The 16,066-nt window shown below is 44.1% G+C and overlaps 1 protein-coding gene across 3 annotated transcripts in view; it reads right to left on the bottom strand.

The window, feature by feature from the left end:
* Window positions 1-10,036, bottom strand: part of ABCG4 (ATP binding cassette subfamily G member 4) — a 105,590-nt gene extending 95,554 nt beyond the window's left edge. For 2 of the 3 annotated variants that reach the window (XM_030220642.1, XM_030220644.1), the window contains exon 1: window positions 8,274-8,677. The gene's annotated coding sequence lies outside the window, so the exon portion shown is untranslated. Of the gene's footprint in view, window positions 1-8,273; window positions 8,678-9,969 lie in introns of those variants that run through there. The other variant, XM_030220643.1, reaches the window with a different exon arrangement.
* Window positions 10,037-16,066: the final 6,030 nt, after the last annotated feature.

The raw sequence follows: 16,066 nt of genomic DNA, 5'->3' as shown, positions 1-16,066 counted from the left end.
GTTTCGTGGGATTTCTTGCTGTGCTGTTTTCCTTCACTCATGGGGAAACCGGATATCTCTGGCACTTCACACTTCCGGCTGGAGGCTTCAGTGGTGCCTTTTATATATAGACTAGGAAAAAATGCCCGTTTCTGAGCGGAATGAAACGGGCGCTAGCAAGGGGCCCCCTCCCTCCGTCCCTCGAAGCTACTTGCCTTGTTCGTGTGGGTCGTTTCGGCCCTCGTCAATAGCTCCGCCCTCGACGTCATGATGGTTTGACGCGAGGGCGGAGCTATTGACACTCCAGGGCACACCGGATATCTCGGGCGCCTCAACTTCCGTGGAGGCTTCAGAACGTTGGGGTTGCCTTTTATATATATAGATGTTAATGGTGGCTCCACTAGGGGGGAGACTTGAGTCAATGGGATTCCAACCTTTAATCTACACAGATGATGTCACTATTTACATCCCTTTTCGAGGGGACATCCAGGGAATTCTATATAGGATTAAAACTGGCCTTGATTTAATGGAATCCCGGAACTCTGAATTTAATTTTAACCTAGACTACATTTTTGGTAGTTTTAGCATTGACTGTGTTTCTTATCCTTTGGAATCCACTCTTAACATTTTAGGGGTTGTTGTTGATCGGCATTTAACCTTTCAATCTCAGGTGTCCTTTGGTGGTTACTAAATCTTTTATTTATTTATAGTAAATTTAACAAAATAATACAAGAAATACATTTGCTCAGAAATCCGGAAAGGAATGAACACGGAAACAAATACAAAGTTACATCATTCACAGATGAAAAAAGGAAGGAGAGAAACTCCCCCCACCCAACAAATCAATTAGCTATCCCTTTCCATTAGTCCCCAATACCTGGGACCCCAGAAAACATGGGAGGAATAATCAAGAAAATAATTCAATCCCTGAGGAAAAGAAAAAGACCCCAATCCAGACCTGATAAATATAACCCGTATTAATAACCATTGTAACCTAACTAGCTAGGGTTTTAAAGTTAAGGAAATTTATTGTCAAGAAATTACTGCAATTGCTTAGGGTCATAAAAAATATATCTCAAATTATCAAATTGCACCATACATTTTACAGGAAATCTCAAAAAGAAAATACCATTGTACAGAATCACTCATGTTCGCAGACTCAGGAATTGCTTCTGCCTTTCTTGGGTCTCTCCTTGCAAAGATCTGAAAAACACCATACATTTTGACCCAGAAACAATTCAAGTCTATGTTGAAAAAAATAAAGTTAGAACATGATTTCTATCATATTCAAAAACAAATGACTCAAGTAGAGTTGCTCGGTCCTCCACTACTTAAATAGCGGTCTCCAATATATCAGTTATATTTAAGATGTCTGGTGAAACCGCAGATGTCCATTCACCCACAGCTCACTTTTTCTTATAGGGTAGAATAAAAACCCTAATCAGTGGGAGTAGTGCCTCAAGTGGCAGCTTCAAAATTTCTCCAAACCATTTCTTAAAAAGCTCCCTTGGTGTCATATGGGGTGTCCAAGGAAAGTTCAAAAAAACGTAAATTCTACAAGTTGTTTTCCAGCATTTCATGCTTCCGTTGTAATTCTGTAAGTCCTGAATTACCTTACTTTGAACTTCTTGTACTCCAACAATCTTCCTGTCTAGGGCTTCCCTAGAGGTTAAATCGCCCACTGAATTGTATGTATTTATGGTTATTTCTTTATTGATGTGTGAGTTTATTAATTTTATTTCATATTTTATAATGACTTCTTTTTAGCTTGTTAGCCACATTGAACTCAAAATTGTGCAGGAAAATGTGGGGTATAAATGTCATAAATAAATAACTATATTCTTCAGTAGTTTTTTTTTTTTTTGTTACATTTGTACCCCGCGCTTTCCCACTCATGGCAGGCTCAATGCGGCTTACATGGGGTAACGGAGGGTTAAGTGACTTGCCCAGAGTCAATAGGAGCTGCCTGTGCCTGAAGTGGGAATTGAACTCAGTTCCTCAGTTCCCCAGGACCAAAGTCCACCACCCCAACCACTAGGTCACTCCTCCACTGTTGCTACTGTTTGAGATTCTACATGGAATGTTGCTATTCCACTAGCAACATTCCATGTAAAAGTCAGCCCTTGCAGATCACCAATGTGGCCGCGCAGGCTTCTGCTTCTGAGTCTGACGTCCTGCACGTACGTGCAGGACGTCAGACTCACAGAAACAGAAGCCTGCGCTGCCTTCTACATGGAATGTTGCTAGTGGAATAGCAACATTCCATGTAGAATCTCCAATAGTAGCAACATTCCATGTAGAATCTCCAATAGTATCTATTTTATTTTTGTTACATTTGTACCCTGTGCTTTCCCACTCATGGCAGGCTCAATGCGGCTTACATGGGGTAACGGAGGGTTAAGTGACTTGCCCAGAGTCAATAGGAGCTGCCTGTGCCTGAAGTGGGAATCAAACTCAGTTCCCCAGGACCAAAGTCCACCACCCTAACCACTAGGCCACTCCTCCTACTGTTTGAGATTCTACATGGAATGTTGCTATTCCACTAGCAACATTCCATGTAAAAGTCAGCCCTTGCAGATCACCAATGTGGCCGTGCAGGCTTCTGTGAGTCTGACATCCTGCACGTACGTGCAGGAAGTCAGACTCACAGAAACAGAAGCCTGCGCAGCCTTCTACATGGAATGTTGCTACTGGAATAGCAACATTCCATGTAGAATCTCCAATAGTAGCAACATTCCATGTAGAATCTCCAATAGTATCTATTTTATTTTTGTTACATTTGTACCCTGTGCTTTCCCACTCATGGCAGGCTCAATGCGGCTTACATGGGGTAACGGAGGGTTAAGTGACTTGCCCAGAGTCAATAGGAGCTGCCTGTGCCTGAAGTGGGAATTGAACTCAGTTCCTCAGTTCCCCAGGACCAAAGTCCGCCACCCTAACCACTAGGCCACTCCTCCACTGTTCCTACTGTTTGAGATTCTACATGGAATGTTGCTATTCCACTAGCAACATTCCATGTAAAAGTTGGCCCTTGCAGATCACCAATGTGGCCGCGCAGGCTTCTGCTTCTGTGAGTCTGACGTCCTGCACGTACGTGCAGGACGTCAGACTCACAGAAACAGAAGCCTGCGCTGCCTTCTACATGGAATGTTGCTAGTGGAATAGCAACATTCCATGTAGAATCTCCAATAGTAGCAACATTCCATGTAGAATCTCCAATAGTATCTATTTTATTTTTGTTACATTTGTACCCCGTGCTTTCCCACTCATGGCAGGCTCAATGCGGCTTACATGGGGCAATGGAGGGTTAAGTGACTTGCCCAGAGTCACAAGGAGCTGCCTGTGCCTGAAGTGGGAATCGAACTCAGTTCCTCAGTTCCCCAGGACCAAAGTCCACCACCCTAACCACTTTTAAGAGTTATGGTGCTAACCTCGTACTTCATTACTATTATTTATTTATTTATTTGTGGCATTTATAATACCGCTCAATAGCAGGTTCAGTGCGGCTTACATGTATGGTACAAAGTATAACAGAGATAATACAAAGTATGGGCCAGAGTATCGCATAGATGATAGAGTTACATAGAGTTGGACAAAAGTGATAGGTGTGGGGAGAGAATTGGAGTGTGGGTGGTGCTAGTGGTGTGACTTAGGATCGGGGTTTAGGATTGTCATTTGGGTAGGCTTGTTTGAAGAGGTAAGTCTTCAGCAGTTTTCGGAAGGGTAGACATTCATTGGTTTTTCGGATGTGTCGAGGTATGGCGTTCCAGAGTTGGCTACCTATAACAGAGAAGTTGGATGCGTAGTAGGTTTTGTATTTGAGGCCTTTGCAGTTGGGAAGATGAAGATTGAGATATGTTCGAGAAGATTTGGACCAATTCCTCTGGTTTTTTTGGCTGCAGTGTTTTGTTTCTCCATTAGGGAGTTGTTTTGCACTGCAGTTGGTTTCAGAGGTTACACTGAAGCCTGCGATGAGAGCCTGTTAGGGGGAAGACCATCGTTGTAGGCGCCCCAGGTTTTTGAGGTTTCCTTTATTCAAATATATAATATATATGAAGTCCTAGGTTAATAACCATTTATTAGAGCAAGTTTTTGATTTAGTTAATAAATAAATAAAATACCATAACAGCACTAACCACCAGGATGCAAAGAGTGACCTATGAAAGAGCAGAACTGAAAATAGTACAAACAGCACTGAACAGCAAGGCAACTCTTGCTGGAAGATGAAGACTATATAGCAATATAGCAAGCTGCCTTGCAATAGATCTCTACAGAAACTGCACACATCCCTACACTAACTTACAAGGGAAAGAAAACAGATGTAATTTAGTAGATGATGGCAGATAAAGACCTCTACGATCCATCCTGTCTGCCCAAAAAGATAAACTCATAGCATAAAGTATCATTAGGTGAATTATAAAGGGGGGGGGGGGGGGATACTCCCCCAAATGCTCCCGTTGGTAATGCTGAATTGACTCCTCCCCCTAATGCCAATATGACTTCCTTACTCCTCTGCCTCTCCCTTCTCAAAGTAAGCAGAAAAACTATACCGATGGGAAAGGCCTCTTTCCTCTGTTCAGCTACCACTGGAAAGCATTGATTGCTATTGCTCGTAGAAGGAGATTTTTGTCACTTGTGTTTTTTGCACATCATGGACCTCCTCAGGATACAGGAAGATGCAAAGCAGCTGACACAGGAGGATAGGAAGTAAGACAGTAGCAAGCAATGTCAGGACAAAAAGGAAGAGGAATATGACAGCAGAATTGGAACAGTCAGCAAGAGACTATCATACACATATCCAGGAAGGGTGACTTGTCAGCATGTGATGCCTGTGGAGAGTCTCAGCTACCCACAAACACCAAAGAGGAATTTAAAAACTCTCAGACAAGACCATTTTTATTGGAGCACTGAAAAGACACTAAGCTTGCAATGGAAAATCATGAGAATTCATGATATACAGTGGGGGAAATAAGTATTTGATCCCTTGCTGATTTTGTAAGTTTGCCCACTGACAAAGACATGAGCAGCCCATAATTGAAGGGTAGGTTATTGGTAACAGTGAGAGATAGCACATCACAAATTAAATCCGGAAAATCACATTGTGGAAAGTATATGAATTTATTTGCATTCTGCAGAGGGAAATAAGTATTTAATCCCTCTGGCAAACAAGACCTAATACTTGGTGGCAAAACCCTTGTTGGCAAGCACAGCGGTCAGACGTCTTCTGTAGTTGATGATGAGGTTTGCACACATGTCAGGAGGAATTTTGGTCCACTCCTCTTTGCAGATCATCTCTAAATCATTAAGAGTTCTGGGCTGTCGCTTGGCAACTCGCATCTTCAGCTCCCTCCATAAGTTTTCAATGGGATTAAGGTCTGGTGACTGGCTAGGCCACTCCATGACCCTAATGTGCTTCTTCCTGAGCCACTCCTTTGTTGCCTTGGCTGTATGTTTTGGGTCATTGTCGTGCTGGAAGACCCAGCCACGACCCATTTTTAAGGCCCTGGCGGAGGGAAGGAGGTTGTCACTCAGAATTGTACGGTACATGGCCCCATCCATTCTCCCATTGATGCGGTGAAGTAGTCCTGTGCCCTTAGCAGAGAAACACCCCCAAAACATAACATTTCCACCTCCATGCTCGACAGTGGGGACGGTGTTCTTTGGGTCATAGGCAGCATTTCTCTTCCTCCAAACACGGCGAGTTGAGTTCATGCCAAAGAGCTCAATTTTTGTCTCATCTGACCACAGCACCTTCTCCCAATCACTCTCGGCATCATCCAGGTGTTCACTGGCAAACTTCAGACGGGCCGTCACATGTGCCTTCCGGAGCAGGGGGACCTTGCGGGCACTGCAGGATTGCAATCCGTTATGTCGTAATGTGTTACCAATGGTTTTCGTGGTGACAGTGGTCCCAGCTGCCTTGAGATCATTGACAAGTTCCCCCCTTGTAGTTGTAGGCTGATTTCTAACCTTCCTCATGATCAAGGATACCCCACGAGGTGAGATTTTGCGTGGAGCCCCAGATCTTTGTCGATTGACAGTCATTTTGTACTTCTTCCATTTTCTTACTATGGCACCAACAGTTGTCTCCTTCTCGCCCAGCGTCTTACTGATGGTTTTGTAGCCCATTCCAGCCTTGTGCAGGTGTATGATCTTGTCCCTGACATCCTTAGACAGCTCCTTGCTCTTGGCCATTTTGTAGAGGTTAGAGTCTGACTGATTCACTGAGTCTGTGGACAGGTGTCTTTCATACAGGTGACCATTGCCGACAGCTGTCTGTCATGCAGGTAACGAGTTGATTTGGAGCATCTACCTGGTCTGTAGGGGCCAGATCTCTTACTGGTTGGTGGGGGATCAAATACTTATTTCCCTCTGCAGAATGCAAATAAATTCATATACTTTCCACAATGTGATTTTCCGGATTTAATTTGTGATGTGCTATCTCTCACTGTTACCAATAACCTACCCTTCAATTATGGGCTGCTCATGTCTTTGTCAGTGGGCAAACTTACAAAATCAGCAAGGGATCAAATACTTATTTCCCCCACTGTACCACGTAAAACAATGATACCCCAAAAAAGGAATGAAATACAACCCACAAACTCAAAATCAAATGATTTTGAAAGGAAGCTACCTAGAAAGACAGATCATTCCAGTGTGCAGGGGTGGCCAGAAGTAGCCAAACAGTCCAGAATGTACATTTTGAGGAAGAGACCCAACTCCTTCCTCAGCAGCAGCCCTGGGCAAAAGAAATATCTCTGGATCCACAGGAGCCCAGAATGATCTTCTAGCATCTTAGTTCAGATAAGCTGTGCCAGTTTGCAGACTCTTTGTTTTACGCTGAAGCAATATGAGATTTCTGCCAGAGATATCCATAAATTCTTTCTGCCTTAAGCCTGTTGTATACCCTGGTGGAAGCTCTTGCAGGATGTGCTGCTGCTAGTTGTGGACTCTGTCATGGTAGACCAAGGTTTTTGTAGCCTAAGGATCTCAGTCAGTGCCTTGCTACAAAGTGTGGCTTTGCAGATGAGGGTGATGGTGCCTTCTTCATCAGAATCCAGGAATTGTGTTTATATATTTTCTGTACTTAATCTTTACTTTGATCCCTGGGTCAAATTCATCAACGTCTTTTCACAGATTACCATGCTATCAATGTTTTGTGATTTTGATATAGGGAGAGATATGAGAAACCTCATCTATTCAAGCTTATCCTACCTTCTCACCCAAACCTTCCCATCTCAGTTCACCCCTATCTTACCTTAGTTAACCTTATCACCTTAATTAACCCATCTCACCTCTCTGTACCTAACTCCATGCCATCTTAATTCATCTCAACAAGCCCATTTGATCACTTCCCCTATCACCTCACCTTATCTCAAACTATCCTATCATATTTCACCTCTTCCTATCTCAGCCTATGCTATACATATGGGGGGAGGGGCAACACAGAACCTAAGGAATGGGCCCAGCCAGTGCCAAGCTCCTTGAAGCTCTGCCTCTGTGACATCCTTCAGCTTTGCCAAAGAGGCCCTTTTCTGGTGCTGGGGCCCTAGATAATTTCCCTGCCTGCTGCTCCCAAAAACCAGCCCAGCTAACCACCTCTCCTCAACCTATCCCTGCCTACTCAGCTCACTGAACCTCAGTCCTACTATCCAACTCCTCTGGCTAATGGAAGAAGCTCCAAAAACAGGAAGTGCTTTCATGAAACTGAAGTGTCCTTGAAGCTATCAGCTTCCTTTTCCCCCTGCTTCATTCCCCAAGCATGCCCTTCAGGCTACACCTGTCCTAGCCCAGTGGTGGGTCACACCTGAAATCTGACAGAAAATATAAAATCAAAGCTCTCTCCATCCCTCTTGGTCATATATGAAAACATGTTATTTTGTGCAATGGATATTCTCTCTTCTCCCCCTGTACCAAGTAATCACTGGAGAAAGGTGCAAGAACATGAAAACAGCCTCTCATTTCTTCCAGGCTGATAAAGAGCACTAAACCAATGGCCCATCTCTGACCCCCCCCCCCCCCCCCCACACACACACACACACACTGCTGCCTTTTCTTCCCTGTTTCATTCCTTCCCACCCCATCTCTTCAGATAGGTGGATGTATGTGTTGGGGGAAGGAGAGGAAAATAATCCCAGCTCCCAGCAGCGACAGCTATTCAGTCTCCTCTCCCTCGGCCAGGAGCTGAGTGTGTGTGTGTGTGTGTGTGGGGGGGGGGGGCAGGGAATAAATGAAAAGCTGATTCCAAACTGCAAGGTACCTCCCTCCCCACAAAACAAAATCACTCAACTCACCTCGAAATCTCATTCAAGTTTTCCGAAAATGCTGCTGGATCGGTGGCTTCCCTGTGGCGTTAGCGGCAAGAGAGCGGCGGAGGAGGTGCTGGCTGGCTCCTGCTCCTCTCATGCACAGGTCAGCGACAGCCGCCGGACCGGTCTGAGGCCGCTTCCCGTCATCCCCATTGTCTATGCCGCACCTCGGCAGCGGGCTAGGAGGTGATGATGCTGAGCCTGCTCTGTTGCTGCCGCCGCCGCTTCTGTTCCCTCCCCTCGACACAGGGCTCAGATCGGAGGGGCCACATCAGCAGGTCCCAGTCGCTGGCTGGAGCTCTGCTGGAATTGCAGGTCCTTGGGGGGGTTCCCCCATTCCTGTGGCCGGTGATCTCTTGAGAGCTCCAGATAGCAGCCAGGTTCGCACTTCGCAGCTTCAGTTCAAGTCAGCGGGAGGGGGGGGGGGGGGGGAGAGGAAGGGATGGGGGGAGTGGGGGCAGAGCTTCAAAGCCACAGAGAAAGGAGCCGCTGCTTCTTAAAGGGCTCGTACGCCGCCCCTCCCTCAGCAAGCCTGCATCAGTGGTCCAGAGACCTATCTGCCCTTTAAAGGGGGTTTAAGGACCTGGAGTTGACAAAACAAAAACAGAAATGACAGCTAAGCTAAACCACTCCAGTTTGGAGCACAGGAACTTGCTGAAGGTCACAGAGACGGGCTCTGCTGCAGATGTTCCAGACAGTTGTGGATTTCAATTCCTAAAAAAATTAGGACTGCAGCAGGGATAGAGCTGGGTAGACCGAGACAGCACCTCTGTCGCTCCTTGGTGCATGGTGCCATCCCCGTGCAGCCTTTCTGGCACAGCCAGCAGGCCTGGGGAATACTTTCTACAGGCAAACAGGGTTAGTTCCCCCAGTCCCCCAAACCAGCATTTGTGTAGTTACCTCTCGAGACTGTCTTTGAAAAGTCACATCTCTATACAATGACTGACCATAGCTTAAGAGACACCTTCTGCTAATAACTTGTCTTCCAGTATTACGGCTAAATGCTGAGATTCCCCTCCCCCCCGCCCATTAAAGAGAAGAGAAGAGAAGGTGAAAGTAAAAGAACCCAAGGGAGGAAATGCTCCTTCCTCGAAGTTAGCTGATGCTAATGAAACAAAGGAACTAAAACGTCTTTTCAGTTTCTTAGCGATTACACTGTAAGAACACAGGTAATAACGGCGTATAGCGGGTGCAATACCTGGCAGAACTTTAGTGACGGTAGCATGTTCCAGCCAATAATAATCTATAATGACTGTAACATGACGAGACCTCACGTAACAATAGCAGGTAGTTATTGTAATAGAGGAGGCTGAGACGAAAATAACGCACGGTACCTGTGCAATACTAATAGTGGGCAACTTGGCCCGATTTTCAGTGGTAACCACCCCCTGTTGTACACAGGTTCTCACTCTGAACCCAAAGTCCAAGAAGGATCCACACTCTCAGTTCATGGCTCAGACCTTCCCTTGAATTCCAGCCAAACTGAGAAGGAACCTCAGTCATATAGCCTAGTTATTCAATCTGAAAATAAATACGAATATTTAACCTATGGGTTGCTAATTTTATTGCTGCAGGAGAAGAAGTTATCTGATTCTGAAGCTAAACTTATACGATCCCTTTAGTTTCGCCTTTTGGTTTAAGGTTCTCTTATAGGGGCCACGCTGAGATGATGCATATTTACCATTTTTGTTCTGAACCTTTTCCCCTCCGCTTCTCATCAGAATTCCAACGCATTTCTTGTTTGTTCATAATCCGGGGCCTCAAACTTCAGATCCTAAGCAGCGACGTCAATTCTGGCCAAGTGTGTGGAACAGTTGCTCCTCAGGAATGGACACTTCATTTGACTGTATGCCACGGCAAACAATTTTACTAACCAAAGCATAGTACTTGATCCTAAATTACACTTAATATATATTCAAATTTATATAATAAATACTCATTGCTGATATGCTGAAAAACAGACCGATTTGCGGCCCTTAAATGCCGAAGTCTGAGACCCCTAAAGTAATTACATGACTCAGTATGGTGTTAAACCCGATGTAAAAATGGCTCATTGAGTTGGCCAACACCACTGTTACCTATGAAGTGACAATCGGACTTCTTGTGACGTTATGATTTGCAGAGCAAAGCCTGTCATACAAGCAGCAGTTGGTGGGGATAGAACAAGGGATGGCACAACTGAACTGCAGAGCTCTAGCTTACATAAATATTCTTTGAAGATGGCAATCTGTTCCTGAAGTGTCTGCAGGCAGAAGCCCTGTGTGTGTGTTTCTTTAAATTCTGCACCTGGTTATGCTGCAGTGGGGTTACTATCGGTCATGCCTCGCCTGGGCACTGCTGCTTCCTATTAGAGACCAGGCAGCAATTGCCTGAACTGAACTAGCCACGGCTTAGAAATGCTCCTCCGGCATGTGAGACAGACACTGCTAGGAAGTTCTAGGCTTCAGGAGATTTGAGGATTATTGCTGGTTAAAACCAGTGGTTTCTTAACTTGCCTAAGATTTACAGTCTGGACTAACCAGAAAATATTACCATCCCCAATTTCCGATCATAGTGGACTTCCCTATATGTAATTCTGCCAGGATATACATTTAAACTGATTTTCAAACTTTTAGACTAGCAGCTTCTTTCTGATTTTTGGACTTTTCAGCTAAATCAGAATCACCTTCTATTGGGTTGTGGTGATATAAGCTTTGGTTCACAATGTCTTTGGACTTTTTTTTTTTTTATTATTAAATTGCATAACCCTTTACATAAGTACATAAGTATCGCCATACTGGGACAGACCAAAGGTCCATCAGGCCCAGCATCCTGTTTCCAACAGTGGCCAATCCAGGTCACAACTAACTGGCAAGATCCCAAAACAATACATTTTATGCTGCTTATCCTACAAATAAGCAGTGGATTTTCCCCAAGTCATTTTAATAATGGCTTATGGATTTTTCTTTTAGGAAGCTAACCAAACCTTTTTTAAACTCCACTAAGCTAACTGCTTTTACTACATTCTCTGGCAATGAATTCCAGAGTTTAATTACACATTGAGTAAAGAAGTAGTTTCTCCAATTCGTTTTACATTTACTACTTTGTAGCTTCATTGTGTGCCCCCTAGTCCTAGTAGTTTTGGAAAGCGTAAACAACCGATTCATGCCTATCCGTTCCACTGCGCTCATTATTTTATAGACCTCTATCATATCTCCCCTCAGCCATCTCTTCTTCAAGCTGAAGAGCCCTAGCCGCTTTAGCCTTTTCTCATAGGGACGTCATCCCTTTATCATTTTTGTTGCCCTTCTCTGTACCTTTTCTAATTCCACTGTATCTTTTTTGAGATGCGGTGGCCAGAATTACACACAATATTTAAGGTGCAGTTGCACCATGGCGTCATACAAAGGCATTATAATGTCCTCATTTTTGTTTTCCATTCCTTTCCTAATAATACCTAACATTCTATTTGCTTTCTTAGCTGCCGCCACACACTGTTTCAACTTATCATCGATGATGACACCTTAGATTCCCTTCCTGGTCGGTGACTCCTAATGTGGAATCTTGCATTACATTGCTATATTTTGGGTTCCTCTTTCCCACATGCATCACTTTGCACATTAAACATAATCTGCCATTTGGATGCCTAGTCTCGTAAGATCCTCTTGTAATTTTTCATGATCCTCTTGCTGTTTAACAACTTTGAATAACTTTGTGTTGTTAGCAAATGTAATTACCTCACTAGTTACTCCCATCTCTAGATCATTTATAAATATGTTAAAAAGCAGCAGTTCTAGCACAGACCCCTGGGGAACCCCACTATCTACCCTTCTCCGTTGAGAATACTGACCATTTAACCCTACTCTCTGTTTTCTATCTTTTAACCAGGTTTTAATCCACAATAGGACACTACCTCCTCCTATCCCACGACTCTCCAATTTCCTCTGGAGTCTTTCATGAGGTACTTTGTCAAATGCCTTTTGAAAATCCAGATACACAATATCAACCGGCTCGCCTTTATCCACGTTTGTTCACCCCTTCAAAGAAATGTAATAGATTGGTGAGGCAAGATTTCCCTTGACTAAATCCATGTTGGCTTTGTCTCATTAATCCATGTTTTTGAATATGCTCTGTAATTTTGTTCTTTATAATAGTCACTATCATTGTGCCTGGCACCGACATCAGGCTCACTGGTCTATAATTTCCCGGATTACCTCTAGAACTTAGAACATAGCCTCACCACTATAGTGATAGTCCCTGACCAGAGGCCATAGATCAAAGCATCTTCCAGACCCTAGATTTTCAAGTAGGTTGTTGGGTGAGACCTAGACAGAGTGGCCCAGTTTAGGAGGGATTAATGATTAATAAATATGTTAGCAACTTTTAGACGATGAGGGGTGGGACGTATGTTTCTTATTATTTACTTTGTATGATGAAAGAAAAGGCAGAATATACAGGTTTTTAACATTAACCCAGCACTGGTGAACTCTAGATGCCACCATTGAGATGTTGGAAACTCCCGTCTAGGATTGGTGTTAGACCTAGGGGTCCAGGGCAGAAACTGGGGAGGGGGTCCAAAAGCTGGCTTTCAGCCTATAACTCCTTTAGCTTGAGACAGGTTTGGGGTCCTCTATGGTATGGGGGCCCAGGGCAATTGTCCTGTTTGCCACTCTAATGCCACCCTTGCTCCTTGCCCCCAGGAACTGTAGACCTTGCCTCCACATCATCTCTAACTCCAGCCAGCCTGAGGAGCACAAGCTGGACTCAAGTGTTCAAGCCTGGTCTCTGGCAAATCCACCAGATTGGCTCTACTGACAGGACTGTCATAGCGCTAGACAGTGCTACAGATGGCTGGCAGTGGAAAGTCCCCTCTGATGATGCAGAGAGCTGGTCAATTCCCCTTCAATGCTGCAGTTGCACCGAGTTTATTATCTCCACTGTTCTGCTAAAAGAAGTGGCACTTGTTGGTGCCCTTGACAAATATTCATCTTACCCACCCCTTCTGAAATCAGCCTTGCCTACTAACTGTTTCCTGTTGTGTAATCTTAAAGAAACACAAGCATTTAATGGTAAACACATTTATCCAAGGTACTATGAGGTTAATAATGGGTGATCAAGTCTCTGTAAATGTATAGCTTTGGACCATAGTGGATAACAGCCATCTCATTACTGAGGCATCTAGACCTGCTTAATAGACTGAAAACCTAATACACTGAGATCTGGCATTATCACATAGATGAACTCTGTGACCTTGTGGAAGAGACATCATATCACAATCTTTGGCTTCTGTTCCTCCTTCATTAGACTCACCATCACCTGTCATCCTAAGCACCACTATGTTAGAATCACTTTTACTCAGTCAGAAAGCATCCACTCAGATATATCAGGAGACCTCCACATCTTTGACTTTGAAATCGGAATGACTGTCATTTTTTTTTTGTTACATTTGTACCCTGCGCTTTCCCACTCATGGCAGGCTCAATGCGGGGGGCAGTGGAGGGTTAAGTGACTTGCCCAGAGTCACAAGGAGCTGCCTGTGCTGGGAATCAAACTCAGTTCCTCAGTTCCCCAGGACCAAAGTCCACCACCCTAACCACTAGGCCACTCCTCCACGGTGCTATTTGAGATTCTACATGGAATGTTGATGTTGCTATTCCACTAGCAACATTCCATGTAGAAGTCGGCCCTTGCAGATCACCAATGTGGCCGCGCAGGCTTCTGCTTCTGTGAGTCTGACGTCCTGCACGTATGTGCAGGACGTCAGACTCACAGAAACAGAAGCCTGCGCAGCCTTCTACATGGAATGTTGCTAGTGGAATAGCAACATTCCATGTAGAACCTCCAATAGTATCTATTTTATTTTTGTTACATTTGTACCCTGCGCTTTCCCACTCATGGCAGGCTCAATGCGGCTTACATGGGGCAATGGAGGGTTAAGTGACTTGCCCAGAGTCACAAGGAGCTGTCTGTGCCTGAAGTGGGAATTGAACTCAGTTCCTCAGGACCAAAGTCCACCACCCTAACCACTAGGCCACTCCTCCACTGTTGCTACTATTCCATGTAGAAGTCGGCCCTTGCAGATCACCAATGTGGCCGCGCAGGCTTCTGCTTCTGTGAGTCTGACATCCTGCATGTATGTGCAGGACGTCAGACTCACAGAAACAGAAGCCTGCGCAGCCTTCTACATGGAATGTTGCTAGTGGAATAGCTTCAGACTAAAAATATAACCACAGGGATACTGGTTCCAAATCTTCTTAACAAACCTTATAAGTACGGAACTCAGCTCTAAAAAGTAAGCCAAAGTCTATCTAATATGAGGAGGAAATCGCCTCAAGAATAAGCCCCTCCCAGAAACTTTTACATGGGATAAAGGCTATACTTCATCATCATGGGCGTTTTCAATCAAACTAACTCCTCTTATTTTATGAAAAGTTTTTTTTTTTTTTAATTTTTTGAAAATAGTTTTTCTAAATATTCAAAAAAGCCACTGTGCCAAATATACAGTATATTTGGCACAGTGGCTTTTTTGAATATTTAGAAAAACTATTTTCAAAAAATTTAAAAAAAACAAAAAACAAAAAAAAAAACTTTTCATAAAATAAGAGGAGTTAGTTTGATTGAAAACGCCCATGATGATGAAGTAGAGCCTTTATCCCATGTAAAAGTTTCTGGGAGGGGCTTATTCTTGAGGCGATTTCCTCCTCATATTAGATAGACTTTGGCTTACTTTTTAGAGCTGAGTTCCGTACTTATAAGGTTTGCTAGTGGAATAGCAACATTCCATGTAGAATCTCCAATAGTAGCAACATTCCATGTAGAATCTCCAATAGTATCTATTTTTTTTTGTTACATTTGTACCCTGCGCTTTCCCACTCATGGCAGGCTCAATGCGGGGGGGGGGGGGGGGGGGGGCAGTGGAGGGTTAAGTGACTTGCCCAGAGTCACAAGGAGCTGCCTGTGCTGGGAATCCAACTCAGTTCCTCAGTTCCCCAGGACCAAAGTCCACCACCCTAACCACACTCCTCCTCATTGGTGAGGAAAGTGCAATGCACGTAAATGCAGTTGCAAGTTATTCAGTGGAGCCACATATATAGCTCATCTGGATTTCTCCTTTTCACTCCTTCTAGGCCCCGTCCTGGGCACTTCAGTTGCCTTCATTTCAGAGCTTCCTTTCAATTGAAAGAGATTTGGCTCCTGTGCATTTAAGCCATGGAGGTATTTAAGTGTCTCTATCCTATGTCTTCTTTCCCACCTTTCTTCTAAAGCAAACATACTGAGATCTTGATATCTGTCCCCATACACTTTATGATGAAGAGTACTGACCATTTTAGTAGCTACCCTCTGGAGAATAGGGATGGGACGATATACTACCTTTCTGGTGTTACAATCAAGCAGTTTACATATTATATACTACATATTATATACAGGTACTTATTTTGTACCTGGGATAGTGGAGAGTTAAGTCACTTGCCCAGAATGTAGTAGGAACTGCACTGGGGACTGAAACAAGTTCCCCAGATGCTCAGGACACTGCACTAACCACTAGGCTACTTACTCCTCCACTCTGGGACTAACTTCATCCTGTTTATATCTTCCAGAAGGCGTGGTCTGTAAACGAAGTCTCTCTATAGACTTATACCGAGGCTCAATCACCTCCTTTTCCTGCAGGCTACCTCTCTCCCTATGCACCCAGGCATAGGGAGAGGAATGCAATAAATGTAAAAGAACCATACATCCATAAATTACAATACATATACACCTAATAAAACACACATACCACTACTTAGATCGAAGAGTGC

Source organism: Microcaecilia unicolor, chromosome 12 (genome assembly GCF_901765095.1).
Source record: "Microcaecilia unicolor chromosome 12, aMicUni1.1, whole genome shotgun sequence".
NCBI classification, from domain to species: domain Eukaryota; kingdom Metazoa; phylum Chordata; class Amphibia; order Gymnophiona; family Siphonopidae; genus Microcaecilia; species Microcaecilia unicolor.
The sequence above is the reverse complement of the archived record's forward strand: the minus strand, read 5'-3'. Positions and strand labels throughout refer to the sequence as shown.